General features: G+C 46.4%; 1 long non-coding RNA gene across 1 annotated transcript in view; it reads right to left on the bottom strand.

The window, feature by feature from the left end:
• Positions 1-24,464: 24,464 nt before the first annotated feature.
• Positions 24,465-27,756, bottom strand: part of LOC109248801 (uncharacterized) — a 78,348-nt gene continuing 75,056 nt past the window's right edge. Inside the window, exon 4 of the long non-coding RNA XR_002072264.2 lies at positions 24,465-25,208. This is a non-coding gene — a long non-coding RNA (uncharacterized LOC109248801). The remainder of the gene's footprint in view (positions 25,209-27,756) is intronic.

The raw sequence follows: 27,756 nt of genomic DNA, 5'->3' as shown, positions 1-27,756 counted from the left end.
GAAACGAATACAACTGATAATGTTTTATTTAACCCAGTATATTCACAATAGTTTAATTTCAATATGTAATCAACTTGAAAATTATTGAGATATTTTACAACTTTGTGGGTGTGTGTTAAATCTTTAAAATCTAATGTGTATTTCCCCTTACAACGCGTCTCCATTCAGGCTCGCCCCATTCCATGTGCTCACTAGCCAAGAGGGAATAGTGCCTACCGACGTAGACAGCACAAGTCTAGAATCATATTCGCCAAGCTTTTAATAGAAGTTGAAACAATTAGTGCCCTGTGCGCTCTTTATGTTTTTGTGTCTTCTGGAATATATGACTTTTTTTCATAGAAGAAATAACTCAAAGAAATGTTTTTATTTACTCAGAGAAAGGAGTCCAAAGAGTCATTTGAATATCGGATCAGGCAGACGGTGGAAAATAGCATGGAGTGTCCTCAAAAAATTAAAGGTAGAACTAGCCTACGATCCAGGAATTCCACTACTGGTTATTTGCCCAAAAAATACAAACACACTAGCTGAAAAGGATACATGCACGGCTATGTTTATCGTGGCATTACTTACATTAGCCAAGATATGGAACCAGTGTCCCTCGATAGATGACTGGGGAAAGAAGATGTGATATATATGATGGAATATTATTCAGCCATAAAAAGAATGGGATCTTGCCATTTGCAACAGCATAGATGGCTCTAGAGAGTATAATACCAAGAGAAATCAGAGAAAGACCAATACCATCCGATTTCACCCATATGTGGAATTTAAGAAACAAAACAAACAAAGAGAAAAGAGAGAAACAATAAAACAGCCTGTTAAATATAAAGAACAAGCTGATGATCACCAGCGTGGAGGTGGGTGGGGGATGGGTGAGAGAGGGGGAGGGGATTAAGAGCCCACTTTTCATCATGAGCGCTGAATAATGTATAGAAGTGTTGAATCACTATATTGCATCCCTGGAACTAATAGAACACGGTATGCTAATTATACTGAAATTTGAAAAAATAGTAAGTTGAAGAAGCAGAAGGGAGAATCAAACACACTGACCACATACGCCTAGAAAATGGAACAGAATTTCTGAGCTCTCCATACATACGCTCCCAGGAACCCAGCACATGAGGGTGCTTACTTGTTTTAAACAACACTGGAGTTTCGTTCAAGTTAAAATACTGATTAACAAAAAATAGCTATCCGGGGCTTTGGAAATCAAATAATTCCCTTTTAAAGATATTTCTGGAAATCCTATGGAGGTGTAATAAAACACACACACACACACACACACACGAAACACTTAAAGCTTTTCTTGCTGTGGATGTTGGCATTAAATGAAGAGTGTTTAGGGCAACATACCCTTCAATCAAGCCAGATTGATGGGTGGAAATGTTCCAGTAAGGATAACATAAAAATAGAATTATTATTTAATCACAATTTAAATTATTGGAATATTTCCACATCAGGCAGAACTTAAAGGAACAAATAGAAATAACTTAGTCGGGGCGCCTGGGTGGCTCAGTTGGTGGTTAAGCGTCCAACTTTGGCTCAAGTCATGACCCATGGTTCATGAGTTCGAGCCCCGCATCAGGCTCTGTGCTGACCACTCCAAGCCTGGAGCCTGCTTTGGGTTCTGTGTCTCCTTCTCTCTCTGCCTCTCCCCTGCTCGCGCGCGCTCTCTCTCTCTCTCTCTCAAGTAAATAAACATTTAAAAAAAAAAAAAAAAGAAAGAGCTTAGTCTTATCATTAGGACACACATGTAACAGACATAGGGATGCACCCAAGGAGCCACAGGAAGAAAAAGGTAAGTTGCCCAACTAATATCATTCTTGTAAGTGAGCGTGTTTTGCCACGTTTGAACCTAACCATTAATTTTATTTAACTCTACTGCCAACCTGTACGTTCATGTCTTATTTGCTGGGGCTTCCTCAAGACCTCCCGTGGCACCTGCTACATGGTAGGTGCTTTTTACTACTTTGCTTAATAGCACTGTTTAGTGAGTGTCTATTACGTGCCAGACCCTGTTCTGCTTGTGGTCCGTCACAGAACAAGAGGCAAAAGCCCCCTAGCCTCATGAAGTTTCCATTCTTTTAAAAAAATTATTTTTTTTTAACATTTATTCATTTTTGAGAGACAGAGACAGAGGGCGAGCATGGGAGGAGCAGAGAGAGAGGGAGACACAGAATGTGAAGCAGGCTCCAGGCTCTGAGCTGTCAGCACAGAGCCCGATGCAAGGCTCAAACCCACGAGCTCAGATCATGATCTGAGCCGAAGTTGGACGCTTAACCAACTGAGCCACCCAGGCACCCCGACGTTTCCATTCTAATGAAGGGAAACAGATCATAAACAGTACACATACAAATGAGTAAATTTTATAATATTGTACATGGTGATAAATGCAGTGAAAAAAAACCAGAGGAGGGTACAAACCCACATTCATGACCGCACTATTCACAGTAACCTCCAGCTTGCATCAACCCAAGTGTCCGTCGATGAATGGATAAACAAAATACGTTACATACAGACAGCCTTAAAAGGGAAAGAAATTCTAACGCGTGGTACCATGTGGATAAGTCTTGAAGAGATTAAGTTAACTGAAATGAAATAGTCATCAAAAGACACACACTGTGTAATTCCACTTATTTGAGGTATCTAAAATAGTCAAAGTCATAGAGACAGAAATAAAACGGTGGCTGACGGGGGTTGGGGGGTATGGGATGTTGTTGTTTAATGGGTACAGAATTTCAGTTTTGCAAGATAAAAAAGTTCTGGAGGCTGGTTGCACAATAAAAAATAATAAAAAAAACTAGAGGAAGATAAAGTGGCTTAGGAGTGCTGAGGGCAAGGGTTCGGGGGTGCTCTCGATGTCCATGATGTGATTAGAATAGGTGTTTTAGCCTGAATGTTTGTGCTCACCCATTCACCTGTGGAAATCCCAACCCCCAGTGTGACAGCAGTAGAGGGTGGAGACTTTGGGAGATCGTGCGGGCGGAGCCACCACGATGGGATTTTAAGAAAGGAAGAGACACGAGATCTCTCTGCACCATGTTGAGGACAGCAAGATAGCCATCCGCAAACCAGGAAGGGGGCTCTCACCAGACACTGGGCCTGTCGACACCTTGATCTCGGACTTCCCAGCCTGCAGAACTACGGGAAATAAATGTTTGTTGTCTAAGCTGCCCGGTGGATAGTAATTTGTTCCAGCAGCCCAAACAGACTGAAACAATAGACTCGTCCTCACTGAGAAAGTAACGTTAGGGTAAGGATTGGAAGGAAGGAAGGGACTGGCCATCTGCATATCTGGAGGAAACTTGCATTCCAGGCAGAGAAAACAGCCAACACCAAGGAACAGGCCCGGCGCGTGTGAATAGCAATAAAGAGGCCAATGCAAGGGGAGTGGCGTAAGGGGGAAAGAGAGGGTGATGGGGACATTTGGGATGGTAGCCTGATCACTAAGGCCTTGGGCACCATTCTGGGACTCTGACTTTTGTTTGGGAGAGGAACCACTGAGGGTCCCGAACAGAGGAGTGATGTGACTTGGCACAGGCTTTGAGGAGATCACTCTCACTGTATGGAAACAGGGAGATCATTAGACGGTCCGAAGGTGTTGCCACAATAAAAAAAAAAATGAATGAAGAAACAAATGAATAAGTGGGAAAATTAAGATCTTTTCAAGCAGTGACATACTATCCCATAGTGACGAATTATCTTTACTCAAAGCAAATTCTGGCCTTTGCTCTTGGCTTCGGGAAGCTGATCTTTAGTTCCCTAGAATGTCGTGCCTGATAGGAACGTCTTTGTTTGCCTATGAGCTTTGACCACTGACACTCTCATAGCGTGATTCACGGCGGAGGCTCTGGAACATGCCATATTACTTCTGAACTCTGGAAGAACTGGAAGGCAAAGGTTTTAGGTTGACCCTTGGGAGGGGCGGGGAGCTAAAGCTCAGCCTCAGCGTGTGGGCAGTGTGTGACGGGGGGCCAGCGAAAGCTCTGGATCCTGACGCTGGGTTGGCAGGACTCCTATGAGCGCTGTCACATGTCATAGCCAGGAAGAGGAATGCAGTACAGGACTCCATGAGAGAAGACCACGAAAGCTTTATGTTTGCCCCCCTTCCCCACCCCGATCTTGCCTTGTGTGTCCCCTCCTTCAGCTGGTTCAGATTTAAACCCTTTTACTGTAATAAAACTTTAATTGCAAATATAGTACTTTCCTGAGCTCCATGAATAATTCTAGAAAAATTATCAAACAGGAGGGAGGCTGTGAAAAGCTCCAAATCTGTCACCTAGTCAGAAGTGAGGGTGGCCCTGAGGACCCCTAGACTTGCAGCTGGTGTCTGAATCTTGGGCTGATAGGGTAGGTGTGTAGAGAACGGTGCCCTTGGCCTTGAGTTTGGCAACCAATTGCAATTACGTATTTCATTTACGGTCTCTATTCAAAGATATCGCACACATTCTTTTATGGATTGTTACTTCCTGGACCAGAAGTTTGCAGACACTAGCCCATGGGCCAGATCTGGCCCCCTGCTTATGTTTGTAAATAAAGTTTTATTGGAACACAGCCATGCTCGTTCCATTACATATCCTCCTTGGCTGCTTTCCTACTGTTACAGCCGAGTTGAGTAGCTGCAACAGAAACTGTATGGGCTGCAAAGCCTAAAATATTTACTCTCTAGCAAACTGTCTCGAACAGAAAAAGTTTGCCAGTTTCTGATCTGGACCTGAACTTGACCTGGGAATCGGGAGTATGGGCTCAGAGGGTCACTAAACGTGGGCTAATTATTATTACCTTTCACAGGACAACAGTTGGGCAGGACATACAGGACAAGGAAAGTGAATCGCAGTAATGAATTCAGCAAACGAAGTGCAAATTACCAGATAGGCGTGGCATTATTACGTGATAAATGTGAAATGATAAGCTTCCAGGTTGGCCCCCTAACCTCTTTGTCATCAAAATATATTCTATAGAGCAATTTTTATTTTGTCCCCATGACACATATTTCCAATTTTAGGCTAAGCAAGGGTGGTAATTTACATTAAAAACTCTACAGGGGCGCCTGGGTGGCTCAGTCGGTTGAGCGTCCGACTTTGGCTCAGGTCACGATCTCACGGTTTGTGAGTTCAAGCCCCGCGTCAGGCTCTGTGCTGACAGCTCGGAGCCTGGAGCCTGCTTTGGATTCTGTGTCTCCCCCTCTCTCTGCCCCTCCCCCACTCATGCTCTGTCTCTCTCTGTCTCAGAAATAAATAAACATTAAAAAAAATTAAAAAAACAACTCTACAAACCCATCACTTCTCAGCCTTTTGGCTAAGATCAAGTATAAAAACTACAAACCTTGCCAACCACTGAGATAATAGATGTTCACCTCTTAAAAAAAAAAAGCCAACTGGCATCATTCTGTCCAGAGATTAGATCAAATTCCATTCCGAATCTTGCAGAAAGTGAAATGCTGCCCTGAGATGTCTACAAGACCCCAGAGGCCACATTTGTGGGGCCGCCCCTCACACAGAGCTGCACCTCTGCGATGCTGGCTCTGTTCTCAGCATTTCCTCCCACCTGTGCCTGCTGTCACCACCCTGCCTCACTGAGTCGTCTTCGACACTCAGCCACGTGTCAACACTTGCACACGTTCTCTTCCGGTGTTTCGGAACTTGCCGAACCTTGGGAGAGACAGGACAACATGGCAGTCCGCACTGGGAACTCAGAGTGAATGCTGTAGAACCCTGGTTCCCAAACTGTGTGCCAAGGCACCCTGGGGTGCTGCAGCCAACTCACAGCAGTGCTGGAAGATATTTTACGTTTTCGAAGGAAACAAAGGGACATTCAGTCGGGCACTGCACACGTTACTAACTCAAAGTAGTTCACTGTTTCAACAGCAGATTGCGCTACCCTCCTTTCAATGACACCTTTGTGACTCGTCGATGTTTGAGGTTACTGATGTTAGAAGCACGTCTAGAGAGAAACTCAACATGGAACAGGAAATGAGGGCAGAGGCATCTAATCCGATTCCAAAGTTGAGAGGTTCGCACCGCCCAAGAGGCACGCATCTGATTGGTAAATCATTGTGATTACTTAACAATAAAATAAAATAAGTTTTCATTTAACTTTTCTTGCAAACTGCCGCTAAGTTGTTAGGCCATATTAAGCTGTTTGAGCTTACCACTTGATAAAAGAACCATTAGGTGGGGCGCCTGGGTGGCTCAGTCGGTTAAGCGTCCGACTTCAGCTCAGGACACGATCTCGCGGTCCGCGAGTTTGAGCCCCGCGTCGGGCTCTGGGCTGATGGCTCAGAGCCTGGAGCCTGCTTCCGATTCTGTGTCTCCCTCTCTCTCTGCCCCTCCCCCGTTCATGCTCTGTCTCTCTCTGTCTCAAAAATAAATAAACGTTAAAAAAATGTTTTTTTTAAAAGAACCATTAGGTAATTCGTTTGACCTAGGGGCCGCCGTGAAAAAAATCACAAACACTAAGGGTGCTATGAGCTGAGAAAGTTTTGGAACGGTTGTTGTAGAAGTTAAACCGTTGAAAAAAGTCAACGGGCCATTTCTTCCATCGTAGACGCCAGCTCCTGGCCAAGGGGTTCGTCATTTCTCTCTCTCTCTCTCTCTCTCTCTTTTAATTTATATTCAAGTTAGTTAATTTACCGTGTAGTTTTAGCTTCAGGAGTAGAACCCAGTGATTCATCTCTTACATACAACACCCAGTGCTCATCCCGAAAAGTGCCCTTAATGCCCATCACCCATTTAACCCATCCCGCCACCCGCCTCCCCTCCAGCAGCCTTTCTATGCTGGGTCCCTATTTCTCAGCTCCCAATTGCCTCCAGTACAGAACACTTGAGTCCCCAGTGCTGACTTACCCCTCGTGTTCCCTCCCAACCTCCAGCAGCTTATCAAGGTATTTTCCACACAAAGACAGTTCCTCCCTCCACCCCCAAACAAATTCTTTTACTAGAAAATAAAAAAAATATTGGGGGGAGGGGTCTTCTAATATATACTGTTGTGATACCAGAGAAGAGGGTGTGCATGTCGAGAGCCCCGGGCACTCAGCAAGAGGGAGAAAGAAAGGTCAACTCAGAAGTAAGACTGGTGATGAAAAGGAGAGAAAGAGGTCCAAGAGAAGGTTGCCTGCCTCACAACGGCGCCCTGATCACACGCTGTGTTAGCAAACGTGTTTAAATCTGCCCAGCACCTAACACAGAGCATGGAACACTTCCCTTCTCTTCCCTATCGCTACAAAGTTTAAATTTTGTCTACACTCAGAAGGCAGGCTTGTATAGCATGTCAGTTTCCTCCTGCAAGTAAATACCCTGGTAAGCGGTGGGGGCCAAACCTGGTCATTTTATCCAGCAGCTATGTCTGTTTCCTCAAAAGGTTTCTGCAAAATTAATGAAAGTTTTCTTAGCCATGTCATCCGTGGGCTTCGTTGGAGCACATACACCAGCCTCTCGCGTTAACCTTTATTCCGTTCTTATTTAAAAGAACGTTGTACAGCTTTGCCAGTTTTGGGGCGGGGTGGCATGGAAAGAACAGAATCTTTCGCAAGAGCAGGTCTGACCTGCCGATTACGAAGGCTTTGCCTGCGCTGTTTGCTCTGAAGTCCGAGTACCGTGTTCCCTCTGCCTCCTCCATACCCATCACTGTCCAACGGCTGACAGAATGATGGACACACAAAATCATTCTTTCCCGGAGCAGAAATCTCTCGCCCCAAGGGGTTTTGGGTAGTTCCTCTGACACATCTTTGGCCATCAGTCTCCTTTAAAATGGGATCCATATTCCGCTCTGCATTGCAAGAACCACCTGTTCCCGTGTTTCTTTGCATTAATTTGCATTAATCCCCATGGCAAACAGGACCTCTGCATTGCTGACAACACTCTGAGGGGGCCGTTTCCGGGGCATAGATGTGATAAGTGAGGAGGAACATGGCATTCTTGAGGCTTTGGTTGGGAATGCCTGCTTAGAATTATTTCTTGTTCATCCATGCTAAGGAGCAAACATCTCCTGAAATTTCAGGTGGACAGTCCGTGTTTCATTTTCCCTGTACACAGAGATCTCAATCTAATCTCAACCGCATCATTCCAAAAAAAAGAAAAATGACTCCTACTGTTCCAAGCACTGGACTAAGGGCTTAGAGTCGCTGGTCTCCATATGTGACTGCCATCAATTACTTCCCATGCCGCACGCACCCACTGTTTCTCACTTGAAGAGATGGAGTGCATTTCTGCTTCCTTTGAATCTGGGCTTGGCCCTTTGGTCTGCTCTGACCATCACAAGGTCGTGATAATGACACTGTGCCAGTTCTAGGCCTAACCTTTCGGAGGTCTGGGGGCTTCTGCTTCTTTTCTTTCTTGGGAGCCAACTGCCAAATAAGAAGTGCAACTCTGCGGACACTTCCATGCTGGGAGGTGACCCAAGTGTCTGGATGGAGAGGCCACGGAGCCACACAGAGGGAGAGCGAGCACCGCTTGGACGGCCTCCAGCCATTCCCGCCGTGCCAAGTGAGGTGCGAGACGTGTGCGCGAAGAAGCCATCTTGGATGTTCCAGCCCAGAAGAACCACCAGCCGAGCACAGCCTCTAGGCAGAGTTGTGAGATCACAAACCGTCGTTGTAGGTCACTAAGTTTTGGGTTGATGTGTTGGGTTGATTAACTATCCTTAATAAGTATTATTTCATTTAATGAACATAACCACCAACTTGGTGAGGTACAATCTGCCCAGCCCCCCCAAGCACCCCCCCACCCCATTTCACAAGGGAGGAAACTGAGGCTTGGAGAGCTACATGATCTGTCTGATGTCACACAGCTAACTGTGACATGGCTGAACCGGCACATGGTCCCAGGCCTGCCTGATTCCCAAAGCTCGGGGTGTCCTCTGTTCAAAAGAAATCTGTTAAAATGCTTGGATTAGCAGATGCTCATAGCTCCTGACTACCCTTCCCTTCATGTTTCCCTAAAAGAAACCCCCGTGTCAGACTTTTCACAAAGATGGACTGTGGCCATGTGAAGCACGTCTGGGAATGACAGCTGCTGACAGGGACGGAGAGGACAAGGGGACAGCTGGGGAAGGAGGTAGCGTTTGTCGAACAGCTACCATGTGCTTCTTGGGCATGATGGACTGACAGAATCCTCAGGCAAGCCGGCAAGTATGCATAACCACGTCTGCTTTACAGATGAGAAAACTGAGCACAGAAGTTGACGAACTTGCCCAAAGCAACCTGCAAGCAAATCGCGAAGACAGCATTTGACCGCAAGCCTGTCCAGCTCCTAAGTCTGCAGTCTTTCTGATCTAATGAAAACCAAAGACCTGGCCCTATGTGCACAACTCTGAGATTTTTAATCTCGGAGTTGTGGGCATTTCCAGTTTTTACGTTTTACTTTGCAGTACCCTCATTTTGCTAAAGCCAAAAGGCAACCCGGGGACAGAAACAGAGGAAAAGAATGACACGTTTCAAAGAAAGACCCGCGAGAACTAACTGAAATGCAAACCTATTCAGGACAGTGAAACAAAATCGGGAAAACGCCTGGTGTGGGTGGAGGTGGTGGGAGGCCCAATGCGCAGGACCCATCCTAGCAGCCGGGTCTGGAGGCCTCCCTGCAAAACTCCTTCGGCAGGGACTACCAGTTGTTACGGTGGTTTCTAAGGAACTTTAGAATGTTTTGGGGAGTCACCCCTTTGTAAAAGTCACCGCTCTACCCATCACGGCCCCTTTAAACGATAGCGCAAAGATTCCAGCAAAGAACTTGTGGCCCCGTGGAATCGCCTGTAGTTCCTGTCCCTGCGTCCTGGGACAGTCTGCCTGCCCTTGTGAAGGTGTGGGCGTGCGTGCATGTGCACGCGCGCACACACACACACACACACACACACACACACCGGTGCACACACCCTCACTCACGCACACATGCTCACTCGCACCTGGTGGACCTCACAGCACACTGCCTCTGTCAGCAAACCAAGCACTGTCCTAGTTTCCCTTGGGTCCCCTAGTTACTTAAGAGTCTACATGGATAGCGCTCTCTTTCTCAAAACAGAGGCTCTGGGGACCAGCCGAGTGCTGTCTGTGTTCCATGCAGTCTGCCCGGTCTGTCCCTGCATTCCTTTTTCCCCTGCCTGTGTCCCCAGCACGGAAGGGACACAGGCATCTTTGGAATTCTCCCCCTTCCTCAGACCCACGGCAGGTGCAGAGGCTCTGGAGGTCTGTGCTGCTCGCCGGCTTGCCTTGGGAGGGAAGGCAGGACTGGCTACTTCTGGGCGTCCCCCTCTCCGGCCTCTGGTCTCCTCTCACTACAACCAGGAGTTCTACAGCAGAGCTCTTAAGGGATCCTCCTTCCTCTGACCTACCGGTACCAGAGAGTCTTTTCCGGTCCGCAGACTGCCATGCTGGGGAGGACCATTCTGTCCTTCGAGCTCTGAAAGCCTCAGCCCTGTCATGTCCGTGTGGGGGGCTCTCGTCAGGGTCCTCCCGGGAGGACTGATGCATGGGTGGGTCTGTGAGCACCTGTGGACTTTGCCCCCCGCCCCATACACAGGACCCTCTGGTTAGAAACACGCATGTGGGTCTGGCTTAGTAATTAGATATGTGACTGGTCCCCTCCTTTTTTTTTTTTTTTTGCTGCCAAGTAATTGCAGCCCCTGGTTCACCCCAAGAATAACTCTCTTATTAAAAAGTAGAAGAGAGGAGAGGAAAGCCTTATTAATCCACCCACATGCGCTGGTAGAGCTCCTGGTGAAGTAGGCGAATTAACAGTCCCATTTTGTAATTCTGCTTAAAGCAAAGTAGCAAGAGGCAGCCCTGTTGCCACCCCTCTCCCCACCTCATAAATGCTTCTGGTGGCTTTGGACAACTGGAGCTTATGAGAGCCTGAGTGACAATATTTTCGTAGCTGTGGAGTCATCTGCCATACCATGGATCTTGGGCTCCAGGCTCCGTGACCATGTATGATACTGTATCTTACTTCCTCCTCTATCCAGAGCCGTAAGATGGTGTTTCTTGTCCTCTCCACAGTTTCCTGAAAATGATCCGTGAAACTGTCTGAAGAGACTCTTCCGTCATCGCTGCAAGGCAGGGCTCGGGCTACGTACGGCTGAGCAGGCACGTGTTCTCAAATAAGAAAGGTTATGTAGGAAAGAGAGAGGACAGATCAAAGATCGGGACAGTGACTTGGTCAAGTCATGAAATCCTTCCGAGCCTCAGTGTTCTCATCTGGAAAATGGGAATAAGAACACACACATTTGCTGCACAGAGTTATTTTAAGGCTTAAACAAGGTGGAGGTCTCGATCGGGTAAGCTCAGAGTTAATCGCTTGAAGACCTTGGTCTTACGATCTTTCCCAAGGCCTAGGTTGATTTTATTTTCTTCATCTGTAAGGGGAGGAAATGCACACCTAGGGAGGTTCATAAAATTGCCAGGCCTGGGTTTATGACAGGCAGAGCAGGGGTGGGGGCACCTGGGAGCTCTGGCTGCTTTGGGGTGGTCCCCACGCAGCATCTTGGTGGTTCCATTTCTGTTAAGGAGGAAGACGCGTGGGTGTGGGTTTCTCCTCTCTGCATCTCAAAGTCATTCTTCTTTTATGGCAACACATAATAGGCGTTTGCTGAATTGATTTGATGAGACTCTAAACAGAGCAACACAAAATAAAATGGCCTTGGGAAAAGACGATAGTGAAGTGACCAAGTTTTCGATGAAGACCAAGTACAAGGTGTCAGCATTGCCGACCCAAACAGATGTGTTTCATAAGAAGTCCATGCATCACCGAGAGCAGAACTGCCTCAGTCAAAAGTATACGGGAGTCAAGGCTCCTAGAGTTGGAAGGTCTTTACAGATTCTCGTTCTTCAACTCTCGTCTCACAGATAAGGAAAATAAGAGGAAGGGATTTGGCCAGAGTGACCCAGAAGACGAAAGGTGTTGCCAGGTCCTTCCTAATCGCTATATTTCCAGTAAACCCAGGACCATAAGTGCATCAAAAAAGTGGCCAAAGTTCCAGACCCGTATTTGCAGTTCTTAATCCAGAATACCAAGCTATGGTGGGTTCATCAAGGCTCAGTCAGAGCCCCTTATCCAACCAGATCCCAGAGGCCGGCAGGGCGGAATGTTGAGACCTCTTAGGCACTAGAAATATATCACAAGGCTGACCATGACCCAGAAAGGCCCCCCAAAGATGCAACATGGAACCTGGATGGGACGTAAGAGGACGGTGTCCATGTAGAGGATGGATGAATAGTTGTTGTTGTGTTGTGTTGTGTTGTGTTGGCAGGAGGCTGAATGGGAGAAATAGGGGGAGACAGGAAGGTGTCAGAAAAGTGGCACAGGGTGGGTAAGAACAAGAAAGTTCCTGCACGAACTGAGGCAGGTGGGAGAAAGAACGCCAGGGCCAAACTTCTAGAACTGGAGTGTAACACATCTGCCTGGCTCCAAAAAGACAAAAACAAAGAACAAAACAAAAAAATCCAAAGGGATGTCCAGGCACAAGGAATGGATGTAAAAGCAGCACAAGTCTAGTGTGGACGGGACGGAACAGCTGGCCTGGCGCCCCATTAACTATCTTAGGATCCAGAAAGAGGATTGTCTAGAGGTGGTAGTCGTAGTTCCAATTATGTTGGAAAGGCTACAGGGGGGAGAAGGCAGACGGGTCCCGTTCTGCAAACTGTACCCAGAACCCACTTCACCCAGAGGGAAAGGAAAGGAAACCAAAGGCAGAGGAGTTGATGCATAAAGGTTTCTAAAACATTTATTTCCAAAACACACTTTAAAAAAAAAAAAGTTGAGAACTAGTGGCAATAAGATCTAAGGGCTGGGGCCCTTTTTTACTGAGCTGACATTTCTCAGTCCTACAGTGGACAACAAGGAAGGGAGGGCAGAGCTCTCTCCACAGAGCCCTGGGTCGTATCTGGAGGAAAACCAAAGCCTCGAGGTCTCCTCCCACTTCTGGTCTTCAGCATATTTTTGGAAATATATGGTACGGTTAACGTCCCATTCTCATAAAGATTTGAGCCTTGAAATCTCTGACTTTATTCACAGCTGGACCTGGGCCTATTGACCATTGCTTAAGTGATTCCATGCCTGGGGGAGCCTAAGTTGGGGCTTTCATGTTCAAAGGACACGGTCCATTGAAGACTTGGAATATGGACTTGCTCTGATGTTCTTAGTCTTTGGTTCTCATAGCCAAAATAAGGCTGATTTCAAAAAGGTGACTGTTATTATCTTCCTCTCTTCCCCCACTTTCCATATTATCAACTGTTCAAGGGCAGAGGAGGATAATGCTACATAGGAGCGGAGGAGTGGCCGTGCCGGCAGAGTTTAACTTGGGCTCTCAGTGTTTCTTTCCAGTCGGCAAACATCTCCACGACACCCTTCTGTTATGAAAAGCACACCATGTCAGATGAGCCTTTCAGCTGCACTTTGAGGGTTGGACTTGAGATAAAAGAAGAAAGATTTTGAAATCTGTATTCAGCCAGCATTGTCTGAAATTCCAAATCGGCACAAATTTAAAGGAGGGTCCCCATTCTTTCCTTTCATTGGGAGCATAATGGGAATGTTAACCGTTGTCCCAGCTCAAGCCATCAAGACGGGCTGGTTTAGTTCAGCCCAGGAACAGGCTCCAACACTCAGGGGCGTCGAGTTGGGCAGGGGCGGGGTGTACCGCATGGTTGAGTCACGTGGTGCTGCAGCGTAGGGGGAGGGCACACACAGGAGCAATGGGCAAGCAACAGGTGAGAGCACTGCTTGTTGGCTTGTGATGAGACCACGCACGGGTCTGGGTGGGTGCTAGGAAAATACACTTGGTGCTGGGCCAGCCCGGGAGGTCCTGGGGAGGCATACCTGGCAGAGACTTGCAGTTCCCTCCCAGGGGAAGGGGGCAGTGCTTCCTGTGGGAGAAAATGTGATAGAGGTATGTGACTGGAGACAAATTAAATACCCATCAGGAGCTAAATATCGCGTAGGCGTGTGGCATGTAGAGCTTTTCGTGTAGACGCACGAACTCATTCATGGTTCCCTAATTTGCAGAGGTGGAAACTGGCAGCTCAGAGAGTTAAAGGGCTGTGAGAGCTATTTTTCCTCCCCGTCCCAGCCTCAAGGGCCTAGAGCTCTGGGCTGGGGTGGCCAACCGGAAGTGTTTATAGGACCCCGCCTTGCTCTGGGGCACAGCACACACTGGCCGACCTTTATCCCCCAGACCAAGAACTGCTGCTTTAACTGGGACAGAGAGTGACAGCTTCCCATCAGCACCAAGCACCATGCACTGTGGGAAGAGCTGGCCTAAGCTAACCTGCTCCACTGGACGGCAAGACGCTTGCTTCCAGGCTCCTGAGGGGAACTCACCTTGTGTCTCTCTCCCGCTTGACTTGGCTCAAAGAGATGTAACCATATGGGGGCACCTGGGTGGCTCAGTCGGTTAAGTGTCCGACTTCGGCTCAGATCATGATCTCATGGTTTATGAGTTCGAGCCCCGCGTCGGGCTCTGTGCTGACAGCACGGAGCCTGGAGCCTGCTTCCGATTCTGTCTTCCTCTCTTTCTGCCCTTCCCTTGCTCATGCTCTCTCTCTCTCTCTCTCTCTCTCTCTCTCAAACATAATAAACACTAAAAAAAAAGAGAGAGAAAGAAATGTAACCATAGCCATGGAAGCCCAGAAAACAGAACCCATGCCGAGCAGTTCAATCGAGGGATTTTTAAAAGGGAACCTGGTTATAGAGGTTTTGGAAGAGCTGAAAAAGAGACAGAGGGGCAAATTGAAGATCAGAAAGATGTGACCACTCTTAGAGCTAGAGGGACAAAGGGCAGAGATAGTGGCACCAGAACATAAGAGCCAGGCCTGCCTAGGTGGAGCCGAACCTTGGAATTGGAAACATGGGGGTAGCGGCCCCTGGGATCTGGAAGCACTGGGAAGGGTGAGCACACCTGCTCTCAGTTTCCCATGGGCTCTTCCCATTGGTGAACCTCACAGGAAGCCAGTGGACAAGGAAGCCTGGGAAACGTAATTTTTAGGGGGCTGATGCCACATAGAGCAGAACAGAAGTGCAGAGACTAGATCTAAGGCCAAATAGGCAAATGACCAATAATCTATAGGACGAGACTACAAGTAACACACATATTCACCTATGGTGAGTTATATGTCACCTACCCATCTGCCCTCCATAAGCCACTAGGGAAGCCATCAGCAGAGAGAGAAGGGAAAAGCCTCTGGGCTATTTCTTTTCTTCCTTCTTAATACATGTGTCAGCTTTGGATCCTTCTCTGTGGCCCCTGTTGGTTGATCCCGGGCTGGTCACTTCCGATAGCCTGATTGTTGGTATATTAATTGCGGAGAATTTCGTGGTCTCTTTTTCTCAAACGTCTCACTCTAGGATTTGCAGTAGAATATCTTCCTTGACTCTGTAACCACATTTCCTGTTGTCTTTACTCTTATTTGGTGCTGCACTATTCAGGGCAAATGTTGGAGTGGGGACTCGCCTCTATTTTTCTAAAGAGGATTGCAAACAGCTCAGGAATGCCACCTGGTCTCTGCATTATTATAGACAAATAGATTGATACATGTCCCAGTCTTTAGTGGGAAGGGGACATCCTCTATCTAATCTTGGTGCTGGTGGGAGAAGTGTCCCCTTCCCCACTCATTGCTTTTACACATGCTCTGGGTCATTATCTGTGACTCTATCACCCTCCCCCCACCCTGCCAGCCACTCAACTGTTGTGTTCGCTATTTTTGCCCTTTCATGTGTGGGTTGTAGGAGCAGAAATGAGTGGATTAATCACCATGTTTGCGCCTCAAGCCCCTCTTACACCAGCTGGCAAAGCAATTCATGCCTCACCTTTCAGCTGACCTGTCTTCCTATATATGGAGACATATATAGAGCCCTATTTTCCTATGTGCTCACCGTAAGACAGGGCCCAGGAGATCACCCCATTTCCTGGGCCCCAAGGACAGTTATGCATCTGACTCAGTAGCTGCCTTGCTGTGAGGCTCTCTGAGGTCATGCCTTGCATCCAGAGATGTGAATGTCTGTGCCAAGTTCTCCGACAAAGGTCCTTTAGGGACATCAAATATTTCACATGAGCCTCCTGGATTGCTTGCTTGGTTGACTTATTCATTCGTTCAACACATATTTACTGAGCATCTACAGTGGACCGGGCCCTAGGGATGTGTTGATGGATGCAGGTGAATAAAGGGCAGAGAATGCTGTAGCTTGATTGATCTGCCCTACAACACTAGCAAGATCAATAAATATGTTCATTCTCTCTTTCAAAAACATCCCGAGAGAGGACTGGGGGCTAGGCACACACTTAGTGATTAACATGGCAGGTGATATTATTTGCCTGGGTCTATTCCTGTTCTCTGCGTGGTGCAGCTTTTCCTCCCACTCCCCACTGACTCCGAGGCTGGACGTGGGATTCGCCCTGGCTGCTGCGATGTAAGCAGAGGGGACAGGGAGCCAGTTTGGAGCCGAGGCCTTATAGGAGGCATCGTGCACCGTTTCTTCGCCATCTTGGAGTTTCTATCCTTTGCCACAGGAAGAACCTTCTCCACAAAGCGGTTGGGCCTGCAGGCAGGGTCCTGAGATAACAGTATAGGCAACGTGAAGCCTGGAGCCGGAAGCCCATGCACCTGACCTACAGACTCATGAGTAACAGATAAATGCGTATTGCCGAAGTCCGCTGAGAGTTTGGGATTGTTTCTTACACAACAACATTGCGATACAAACCTAGCTCTTAAGGCAAACTCTCCAAGTACAGCAGCCCCTACTTCTGGCCGGTCCCGGCTCCCTGGAGCTCCTGGCTGCAAGGGTTTCAAAGGAAATAGCACAGCGCCTGGCATACACAGTAAGTGCTTTGTAAACGGTGGCTGTAACATCATCATTCGTATTTTTTGAATGTTTGGTTTTATTTTGCAGAGAGAGAGAGAGAGAGTGTGCATATGCATGTGCAAGTGGGCCAAGGCCAGTGAGGGAGGGGCACAGAGGATCCGAAGCGGGCTCCGTGCGGACAGCAGAGAGCCCGATGCAGGGCTCCAACTCACCAACTGTGAGATCATGACCGGAGCTGAAGTTGGACCCTTCACCGACTGAGTCACCCAGACTCCCCTCATCATCATTAGTATTAATACAACTATGAGATTTATCCAGTGAGCCCTTTTCAATGGCAGTGCTATTCATCCTCCGCAGTAGGTTCTAGAATAATCTACGGCCATGTTTTTATGAAGCCAGAGCTCACATGATGCCTAAGTCAACTAGGCTCAGATCATAATTGCTCTCTAAGCTGACAACATTTTAACTTGAATTTCCTTTAATACAGCAAGTGAAGGCTGTGTGAATTACAGGTGCTAAAATCCATTACCAAATCACTCGGTCTGAGATCTGTGGGCCAAGGGAATACACTACCACAGTCCCTACAGGTCATTAAAGAGCTGGTGTTCTCAAGAACATCAGGTGAGAAGAGTAATTTAATGAGAGTAATAAGAGGCCTCCAAATGAAACTTCAAGTTTGGAGAATTAGGTCATCCTAAATGGAACTCAGAAACCTAAGCCTAAAAATAGACTAATTCCATGCGGGGTAAGAGACAGAGGCAGAAAATGGGAACAGAGACCCTTGCACAAAGCCAGTATACTCAAATGCCCCGGTCTTATTAAACAATTTTCTGGTTAATTTTATATGTCAATGTGGTTGGGCCACAGGGCCCAGATATTTGGTCAAATATTATTCTGGATATTTCCGTGAAAGGTGTTCTTTTTGTTTTGTTTTTTGGTGAGAATAACTATTAAATCAGTGGAGATTGAGTAGCAAGCAGATTTTCTTCCATAATCTGGGTGGGCCTCATCCAATCAGTTGAAGGCCTTAATTTAAAGACAAAGATTGAGGGGCACCTGGGTGGCTTAGTCGGTTGAGTATCTGACTCTTGATTTTTGGCTCAGGTCATGATCCCAGGGCCGTGGGGTTTAGCTATGTGGCGGGCTCCATTCTGAGTGTGGAGCTTGTTTGGGATTTTCTCTCTCTCCCTCTGACCCTCTACCCCACGTACACTTGCTCTCTCTAAAAAAAATCAAAAACAAAACAAATGAACGAGGATTAACCCTCCTCAAGCAAGAGGGAATTCTGCCAGAAGACCACCTTTGAACTCAAACTGCAACTCTTTCCTGGGTCTCCAGCCTGCTGGGCTACCCTGAAGATTTTGGATTTACCAAGTCTCCATAATCATATGAGCCAATTCCTAAACTCTCTGTCTCTCTCTCTCTCTCTCTCTCTCATATGTACTTATAGATACATAGATGTGTATCTATATGCCCATTCTGGCAATTCCGTTTCTCTGGAGAATGCTGATACAAACAGTGAACTAAGGCAAGTCTATTCACCATCAAAGAAAAGTGACTAACAAGTTTGAATCTCTTTGAACCTTCCTCGCAGTGGAAAAGATTCTTCTTTGGGAATTTGCATCCAAGGGTTGCCTCATATAGGTTCTAGGTTCAAACCTATCCTAGCACACTCCAAACCTAGACATTAAGAAAGAGCAATCCTTGGGAGGCCACATCTTTGGGGCAACTGGAAAGAAACAAAAGTAAAATCCTTTGGGAGAGATTCCTCCCACTCAACCTGTCCACACAGGACACCCACAGATAGATCCCACCCCACATAAGCTTGCAAAGCAAAATTCCATGAGCTGGGGTCAAGAGAGTCAACCAACAGAAGTCTTAGACTCCTAGGAACTTCAATGATAAAAGTATCGAATTCAGGATATAAAATAAATATATTTACAAGGATTAAATAGAAACGGTATAATGTAGAGGTTAGCTTACTGTAAAATTCTGGGCAAATTACTTAATCTTTAGGTCTCAGTTTCCTTATCTGTCAGTGGTTCCCTGAAGTCTGCGTTTTTACCAGATCCTTAAGGGTTCGGATGAATGCTCTATGTCGAGCCCCACTGCCCCCGGTGATACTGGGTTAGGAACATCACAGGACAGAGATATTCTTCTGTCTTCAGGATGGACAGTCATCCTTTCTATTGGCCATCCCCCACTTCTCTCTCTGTACACAGGCGGTAACGCTTTCCCCCGATCAGAACAGCAATAGATACTCTGCATTGGTGCTTTTACAGCACGTTCGTTCAATCCCAACTGGAGTGACGTCATTAGGTTTGGCTGACAACCTTGCTTCCCAACCATCACTGCTTGAGGATAGGCAAAGGAGGTGAGCCACTGGATGAAGGGCCTAAGAGCCAAGTTACGGGAAGAGTATCAGTTATCTCAGCAAGAGCAGGGACCTGACTAAATTATGTTGCCCGGGGAGGGTGCCAGAAGCTACAGGAAGGGGACCAACTGAGGTACAAGATGGAGGACGGCATTCTAGGAACAGAATGGTCGTTACTGAAAGTCTCTCTACAGTAAGACTTACCCTGCAATGAGTACGGGGAAAAAGTGGAGGAGGGCATGCTGAGGTGGCTCAGATTAGAAATAACCTGGTGAATTTTTTCCTGAGAGAGATGGTGGGAAAACTATCCTCAAATATGCAAAGTTCAAGAAAAGGCGGTTCACTTCGTGGGAGTGGGGATGAAGAGCACTTTCTTAGAAGCTGGGTCTGATGATGGACTCCCCAGGGATTATAGCAGCAAAGTCAAGGATGAGCCTGAGGAAGATAGACACAGCCACAGAGAGGTGTGGGTCAGGGAGCCAGGGAGGGAAAGATTTTCCCACAGCTTCATTTTATACCTGCCTGATGTTGTTTGAGCCTTACGGCACACACAGGGATGGCCCAGAGGTGGACCAAACACAGAATAGTGAGGAAATCACGCCCTTGGAAACAAAGCACAAAGGAGGTGAGCAATTCACCCCGGGGGCCAGGCTAATGCACACACCCAGAGAAGCCAGAGTCCCTCCCACAGCGGTGGGTGGTGTATCTGCTGAATGAAAGGAAATCTGTCCTAGGGACACTGGGATGCACAAAGAGATCACTGGCGGGAGAAAATGTAGCAAGAACTGATCATTCAACCTGGTTATCCTTGTTGACAAAGGTTCCTCCTCCCTTTCCCTTGTCCCATTAGAGGGACACAATCCACTTCGGAAGGGGAGGGCACTTCGCGGCCACCAGGACGGAATGTGATCGTCTCCCCACTAGCTGGCAGGGTTTGAAAGCAAGCCGTCCCTGCCTCAAGGACAGGAGAACCAGTTTTTTGGTTGCTCAATGTTTGAGTTCTGGGTTTTAATGAGCCAAAGTTAATTGTGAAAGAAAAGAAAACAAGGCTTTTGTACAAAGAAACGGGAGTGTGTAGGTCAGAACCCAAAGGAAGCCTGTGGGAATAGGAGCAACCAAGGGTCCTGGATGGGGCCCAGTAGCTCAGAATAGGCCCTTTGAACATCCTGAGGTGGGGTGGGAGGGAACTCAAGACCTGTAGCTTGTGACAGCGGCTCATGATGCCCTCTTTGTAGGACACTTCATGGAGTTAGTCTGAAAATCCCCAGACACTCATCTTACACCAGAAGAAGACACCTCATTAGCTATTCTAGAGTATGAGTAGCACGGCCATGACACCAGGGGAGACAATCTGTTCTTTCATAGCCCGTTGCTGACAACATCTGCTTCCAGCCTAGCAGGCACAGGCTTGCCTGGAGGAGCGCATCCAGACAAACCACAGACATTAAACTCACTTGTAACTTTACCTTTTTTAAAGGAAACAGCCCAGGAAAATAACACCCCGCCCCGTCAAACAGCAAGAAGCCGAGTAGAGTCCATTCGCAGGCAAACCACCTCAGGCTCCTTGCACTTGCTGCTTCCTGTGCCTAGAATGCAATACTCCGTCTCTCATTTCATCCCACTGTCTGCTGAAGCATCACCTCCTCCAAGAGACCTTCCATGGCCACCCTAGCTGAAACCACATCACCCTCAACTCTTTCTAACTCTACTTTTCTCCATAGCATATATTATTTCTGGCCTCATTCTGGACATCTGTTTATTTTCCGTTTCTACTAAGATGTGAGCTTCAAGAGGGCAGAGAATTTGTCTGCTTCATTCACTTTTGTATCCTCTTTATCTAGAACAATGCCAGGCACACGGTAGGCACAGTTAGGTGGATGAATGAACCATCAAGATAGAAAAATTAGTACTTCAGCTAAAACATAGATGTATTTCAAAGGAGTTCTATTTCCAGTCAGTTAGATATCATCCCAGCCCACTATGACCCTTTGAGAGCTAAAGAAAACTAGCTTTCCTTACTGAACCTGTCTTCTGTTAGAAAAGAAAAGTGGTCTGGGAGCCTGAATTACCTGTTGGACTGCTCCATCAATCGATTTCTGAGTCATTAATTTATCTTGGTGTAGTGGTAAGAGCTCAAGAACACCAGTCAGCTAATGCCTGTCACTGATCCACAGCAGAAAAGATACAGTCTGTCTTGTCACTTCTGTTCTTTTTATTGTTTTCCTTCCCTAATTTAAAACTAATTTTATTTCCTCTTAATTTAAAGAAATACAAGGAAGCATAAAATAAACTCAATGCAAAAGAGGACAGTGAAAAGCAAATGTGCTCTTGACCTCAAAGACCCTTGGTCTCCCTCATCAGAGATGCATTCATTGGTATCTCGTTGTGGTTGCAAATGTACACAGCCCTCACTACAATGAAATTAATCAGCTTTTCGTATATTTATGGCCATTTAGACACGTTGTTCCCTAAGTGATCTGTTTAAGTCCCTTGCCTATTTTTTCATTGCATTGTATACTTTTTTCTTTCTTTCTTTTTTTTCTTGTTAATGTTTTTAAATTTATTTTTGGGACAGAGAGAGACAGAGCATGAGCAGGGGAGGGGCAGAGAGAGGGAGACACAGAATCCAAAGCAGGCTCCAGGCTCCGAGCTGTCAGCACAGAGCCCAACGCGGGGCTCGAACCCACAGACTGTGAGATAATGACCTGAGCTGAAGTCGGACGCCGAACTGACTGAGCCACCCAGGCAGCCCTGTATACTTTTTTCTTATTGATTTGTAGTCTTTATATTCAAGATACAAGTTCTCTGTCAGTTATATGACTTCCAAATATTTTCTCCCACTCAGTGGCTTGCATTTTCATGCTCTTTTCATGCTTAAAGGTAATTTCAGGCTCTTAAAGGTGACTTTTTTTAAACAGAAATTCTTAATTTCGAGTCTGGTTTAGTAATCTTTCTTAACGTCCAGTCAGTGTTTCTTATGGTCTCATTTAACCTAAGAAATGTGCAAAGGTTGCAAGAGAGGGGTTGGTCGGAGAGCCAGGGAGGCAAAGACTTTCTCACAACTTGATTTGGAGTTTTAAAATTTGACTATGGGGGTGCCTGGCTTAGGTCATGATCTCATGACTTGTGAGTTCAAGCCCTGCTTCAGGCTCTGTGCTGACAGCTCAGAGCCTGGAGCCTGCTTCAGATTCTGTGTCTCCCTGTCTCTCCGCCCCTCCCCCACTCACACTCTGTCTCCTTCAAAAATAAACATTAAAAAAAATTAAAAAGAAAAAAAATAAAATTTGACTAGGAAGATAAGGATATATGCATCAAATTGTTACCATGAACAGTGCCATAAATGGAACCATTACCTCTAAAGGTGTCCTCCTTCCTTTTTTTCCATAAGAACACTTAACCTAAGATCTACCTTATTAACTAGTTTCTATTTCATTAATTACTATGTGTTTCCGTATTATTTCCTTCCTCTAAGATAATGAAGATATTTTCTAATCTTATCTTCTAAAGAATTTGCTGTTTTGCCTTTCACATTTAAAATCCACTTGGAATTGATTTTTGTGGATAGTATGAAGTAGGGATTCAGCATAACTGTATCTCTATATCTCAATATCTCTATCTCTGTCTCTATCCATATCTGTACATCTATATCACTATCTCATTGTCCCAGCACCATTTACTGAAAAGTCTTTATTCTAATTCTCTGCAATGCCGCCTTTGTCATAAATCAAGTATCTCTACCCCTATATATTTGTTTCTTGGCTCTCTTCTGTATCATTGGTGCATTCGTCTAGACTTTTACCTTAGTTAACCGTATCTCAGTTACTGGAACTTTAAAACAGTGATTCTTGTCTGGTAGAGCAAATCATCATGCCTTATGTTTCTTCTTCAAGAGTGTCTCGGTTTCTCTCAATTTTTACAGAAAGAAAACCCTATTCATAGTTTGTTTGGGGTATCAATTCAACAAGAATAGATGACTTTTACATAGAGTCTGCTAATCTATAAACATGGTATGCTTTTCCTGTACTGATGTGTGTGTGTGTGTGTGTGTGTGTGTGTGTGTCTGTGTGTGTATGCATCTCGTATGCATTGCACGTGTACCCTATACATTGCAGAATTGAAAGAATAACTGAAGAACCAGGTTTCAAAAATGGTAGAAGCTAGGGTACTCCAGGGATCTCTGAGGCAGGAAGTTTTGTAGTTTTTATATCACTCTCTTCAGAACTCAAATTCCAGGGAGTGATCATCTGATTTATGTCAGGTGCCCACCTCTTGGCCAGGGGCAGGTAGGGCAGACTGGTTCCTCAAAAACAAATATTTTATCAGAAGATTTGGGACTGGATGCTGAGCAGACAAAAATAACACGTATCCACTACTGATACAGATAGAGAAATATAGCAGGAGAGACACCAGAGCATGGAAGCAGAAGAGAAAAAAAAAAAGGAAAATGGAAAGAAATGAAAACAGAAGGGGTGGGGTACTTTGGATTAGTGTGAGCCATCTGAAATGGGAGAATAGGCCAATAATCAAAAATAAATAAATAAATAAATAAATAAATAACTGAACTCCTCCTCAGGGATTCAGTATAACTTCTACGGGTTTTTATGAGTCCCTTTGTTCATTAAAAAAAAGGTTTTTTTTTAAATGCTATTTTATGACTGTGCTGGTATAAAGACAAATACCATCCAGGCTGGATTTATTTTTACATATTCATTATGATTATGTCCATTCTTTCTTCTGATCTTAAAAGAAACTAAAATTAAAATATTTTCATGGGCCCCAGATGTTGTGCCTAACGAAGGAGTCAGCTCGGCCTCTGCTCTTTTCTCCCCCTTTTCCTTGCTGCAGCTTGCTTTGGCACAAGCTGCAGGCTGCTTTGGCCTTTACCATTTCCATGCCTGTTGGCCCATCTATTCAGGGCTAGCACCTGGGGCATTTTGCCTGAAGCTGGAATTGTCAGGGATTTCCTTATCTAGCAGCTCTAAAATAGTATGTAATGGGAGATGGTGTGTAAATACCCTAGTTCCTCACTTCTCAGGCCAGAAACTCAGAGGCCCACGTTCTTCATTGACTCCCAGAGGACACAAGCAGGATTAACCTCTAGCCTCCCAAAGTGTAACTTTTTTGACAATGGACCTTTTATTGGCTGTCTTTCCTTCCCTTTCAATTCTTCACTCTCCCACGCATGTTTCCTGGGATCCTCTCTTGAATAAACCATTTACACTCAAATTCTTTTTTTTTTTTTTAATGTGTATCTTTGAGAAGGGGGAGGGGGCAGTGAGACAGAGAGAGAGAGGGGATCTGAAGCAAGCTCTTCGCTGACAGCAGAGAGCCTGATGTATATCTTGAAAACACGAACCATGCGATCGTGACCTGAGCTGAAGTCAGATGTTCCACTGACTGAGCCACCCAGGGTCCCTTACACTCAAATTCTTGCCTCAGGGTCTGCTGCTGGGAGAACCCAAACTGAAGACCTACTCTTTGGGTTACCTTGTATCTTGGGACAAAGCTCTCAAATGTGCCACCTTGCAACCAAATGGGAGGGCTTGGTCCTTCACTCTGTAGAGGGGAGGAGAACAAAGGCCCACCAATTATTTTCTTACAGAGATGTTAGCTGGGAGGGGTAGGCTCTCTTGTTTTAATTTCATACGAAAACTTCAGCAATGGCCAACAACAACAACAAAATGGACTATTTAATTCAATCAAAGCCTGGTGGGATCTTTCTCCTTGATGTTTTGGCTGGCTGAATCACTTGGTTTACACAGACCAACACCAGAGGGGCAAAGCACTTTGATAATATAAAAGGTTATGGAAAGACTAATTTATATGAATCATCTGAGTTAGGTTTTCATTTGCTTTAATGTGGTGGACTTGGCCGTGGGGAGAGCAGGCCTCATGACTACTCCTCAGAATGAAATTTTAAAGGAACGCATAGTTTTGGAGAGCCATGTTTCTGTAACGCATCCCGAATTCTTACAAGGAGGTTTAGCTGGCAACACGTCCACGTGAAGAGCCGTTATTTACATTATGATCCACGGCAGAGCGCTTGGGAAACTCTGGAAGAAAAGAATCGAGAGGAATTATGCAAGTTTTCATGGCATATTTATGGGTGGAACTTGGGAACAAACGTGCTTTATTCTTTCTTTAAAATAGCTCTTACGGTTTTACCCACATTAATGTGTCTGCAGTACTCTTCTCCACCGTCCTCAAGGGGTCAGGTCACACACAACATAATGATTAACAGCATGATCTTCAAATTCAGAAAGATCTGGGCTGAAATCTTAGGTCTACCGCTTACGTGTGACCTCAGGCTAGGTACTTAACCTTAACAGCTGGGATTTGTTGAATGGGGATAATTATTCCTGGGTTCACAAACCCATGAACTTAGTGTTAGTAGAAAAAATCATGCACAACAGTGCTTAGCATGTACAAAATACATTACATACTAACTATTGTCCTTAGCCGATGTTCCCTTCACTTGAATGTTTCCCTGCCCTTTGGTAAGTAACTTTTCTAGATCATTCACAATGTCCTCACAACTACAAAGCTGCTCTCACTCAAGGCCAGGTCAGTTCTCCGTGTGGACTCACCTTCTCACCTTTGTGAAGGGCAAGGTGGTTTGGAGAGAGAATGAGCAGAGGCCTGAAGTACAGGGAGGCAGGAAAAGTAAACTTCACTCGGGGCCAGGGAGGGTATAACTGACCTGCAACGATACTCAAAGCAATGAGGGAACACAAGGCAAAGACAGGGATAGACGGTGTTCAGGGTTATCCAAAATCCAAGAGTGGGATGACCATAATAGGTGAACTTGGGCATCTTACACAGTCAACCCAGATGACCCAGGAGCTAAAGGTAATAATCACAGAAGTAGTAACCCGTTCTGTTGATCCTTCGTCTTCCAGCTTGCAGTGTATTTTCATTCATTCCTTGTAGAGAGCTCCCTGGAGGCTGCTCTGTGTCTCATTTACCAGCAGCCTTGTCTGTTTCCCGGGCAGAGACACTAGGGCAGAGCAAGCAGTTGGGAGCGAGGAGACCGGGGAGGGGGCCTCCGCTGTGGCCCTCCCATTTGTGAGCTGAGTTGCAAGGGCAAGCACACAGCCAACTGAATCTCCAAAGATTTACCCGTAAAGTAAGAACATAATAATGTCTACCACAGGGCTGTTGGGAGAACCAGATGAGGCCAGTTATGTGAGATGCTTCATGAACTTGACAGGACCGGCTACATAATAACGTGATTCAATTTGCGGCACTTAATCCGGGGCTTTGTACCTGTAACAAGGTGTTAATATTGAAGTTTCCACAGAGAGGAGGAGACACAATGGTGTGAAATTCCAAAGCCGGATCCCTCCTGTAAAATTTACAAAGAAAATTGTCAAGAACCAGTTTCATGGTTCCTGAATCTTCTCTCAGCCACTCAACTATACTCTGCACACAAAATATGCAAAAACGGTAGCGAGAGAGGAGAGGGAGAGAGAATTTTGCAGCGGGGTGTGTGTTATTTATGTACTTATTTATTGAGAAAGCACTTGCTCTGCCAAGGGGTTCCTCGTCCCATCTAGGGGAAATGGTAGAGTGCTACTTTGGCCTCAGATTTAGGGAGACGTGGCCATGGGACGCCTCAGAAACCTGTGACACGGGTAAAGCTGTACGAGAAGCGTGGAAGGAGAGATCAGTATCTTCCTTCCTGGCTGCAACAGACAAAGCGGTCCGTGGCCGCAAGGTTGAGGGGATCGAGCTGGATGCAGAGGGGAGCAGGGTGGGGTTTATTCATCTCTACGGAGACCCCAGGAGCTGACAGGAAGGCTGGACCTCTAGGGGCCGTGGAAAGAGCCCGAGCAACTCCTGGGACAGAGAGACCTCTGTCTGGATGGAGGGAAGGCCCAGTGAAGAGCCAGCAGGGAACACCCAAGGAGCCCACCCAAGCTCCCCGAGAAAAGCCGCTCCAAACATCTGCCGGAGTAAGAGAGGACAGATCGGGGTCTGCTCTCAGTCAAGCAGGACTTTTTCCTGCCCCTCTTCCCCTCTATTCTCCCTGCTGACCACCCTGGGGCGTCAGGAATTGGACGTCCGATGGCTTTATACTGGGAATACGCTCTCGCCGAGACACTGCCTAACTGGAGAACCCTGCTGCAGAGCCTGTGACCTTGGTGAAAGATGTCCCGGGGGAAGTTTCGCCTTTCCCCCTGCCTCTTGGCAGGCAACCCCAAACAACTCTTGCTGTGGGGCCCCAATCAGGACTGGCTGCATCAGGTGTGGGGCCAAAGACAAGATGAAAAGGCAGAGTTCATTGTTTACGAATTATTGAGAAATTTGAGGCAGCAAGAGTAGGGCATTAAACCACCAAGCCTGAGGACCTTCCCAGTGGGAAGCCCGGTGTAACTGCATGAGGGGAACACACATAATCTTGGCCGTGACCCGAATTTATGCCCTCCGTTAGTAAGCACTAATGGAGGGTTCTGGAGTCCGGCCACCATTCAGGGAGACCTTCCTTAGGCTGCACCCTCAGACTGACTTGAACAAGCCTCAGTCTGCCAGCCTCCTCTTCCTTCTCCAGGTGGGAAACTGAGGCACAGAGGATGATTAGTGTTAGCTGGAGCTCTAGGA

The sequence above is a fragment of the Panthera pardus genome, unplaced genomic scaffold, assembly GCF_024362965.1.
Source record: "Panthera pardus isolate Hobbes unplaced genomic scaffold, ASM2436296v1 HiC_scaffold_16, whole genome shotgun sequence".
Taxonomy (NCBI): domain Eukaryota; kingdom Metazoa; phylum Chordata; class Mammalia; order Carnivora; family Felidae; genus Panthera; species Panthera pardus.
The sequence above is the reverse complement of the archived record's forward strand: the minus strand, read 5'-3'. Positions and strand labels throughout refer to the sequence as shown.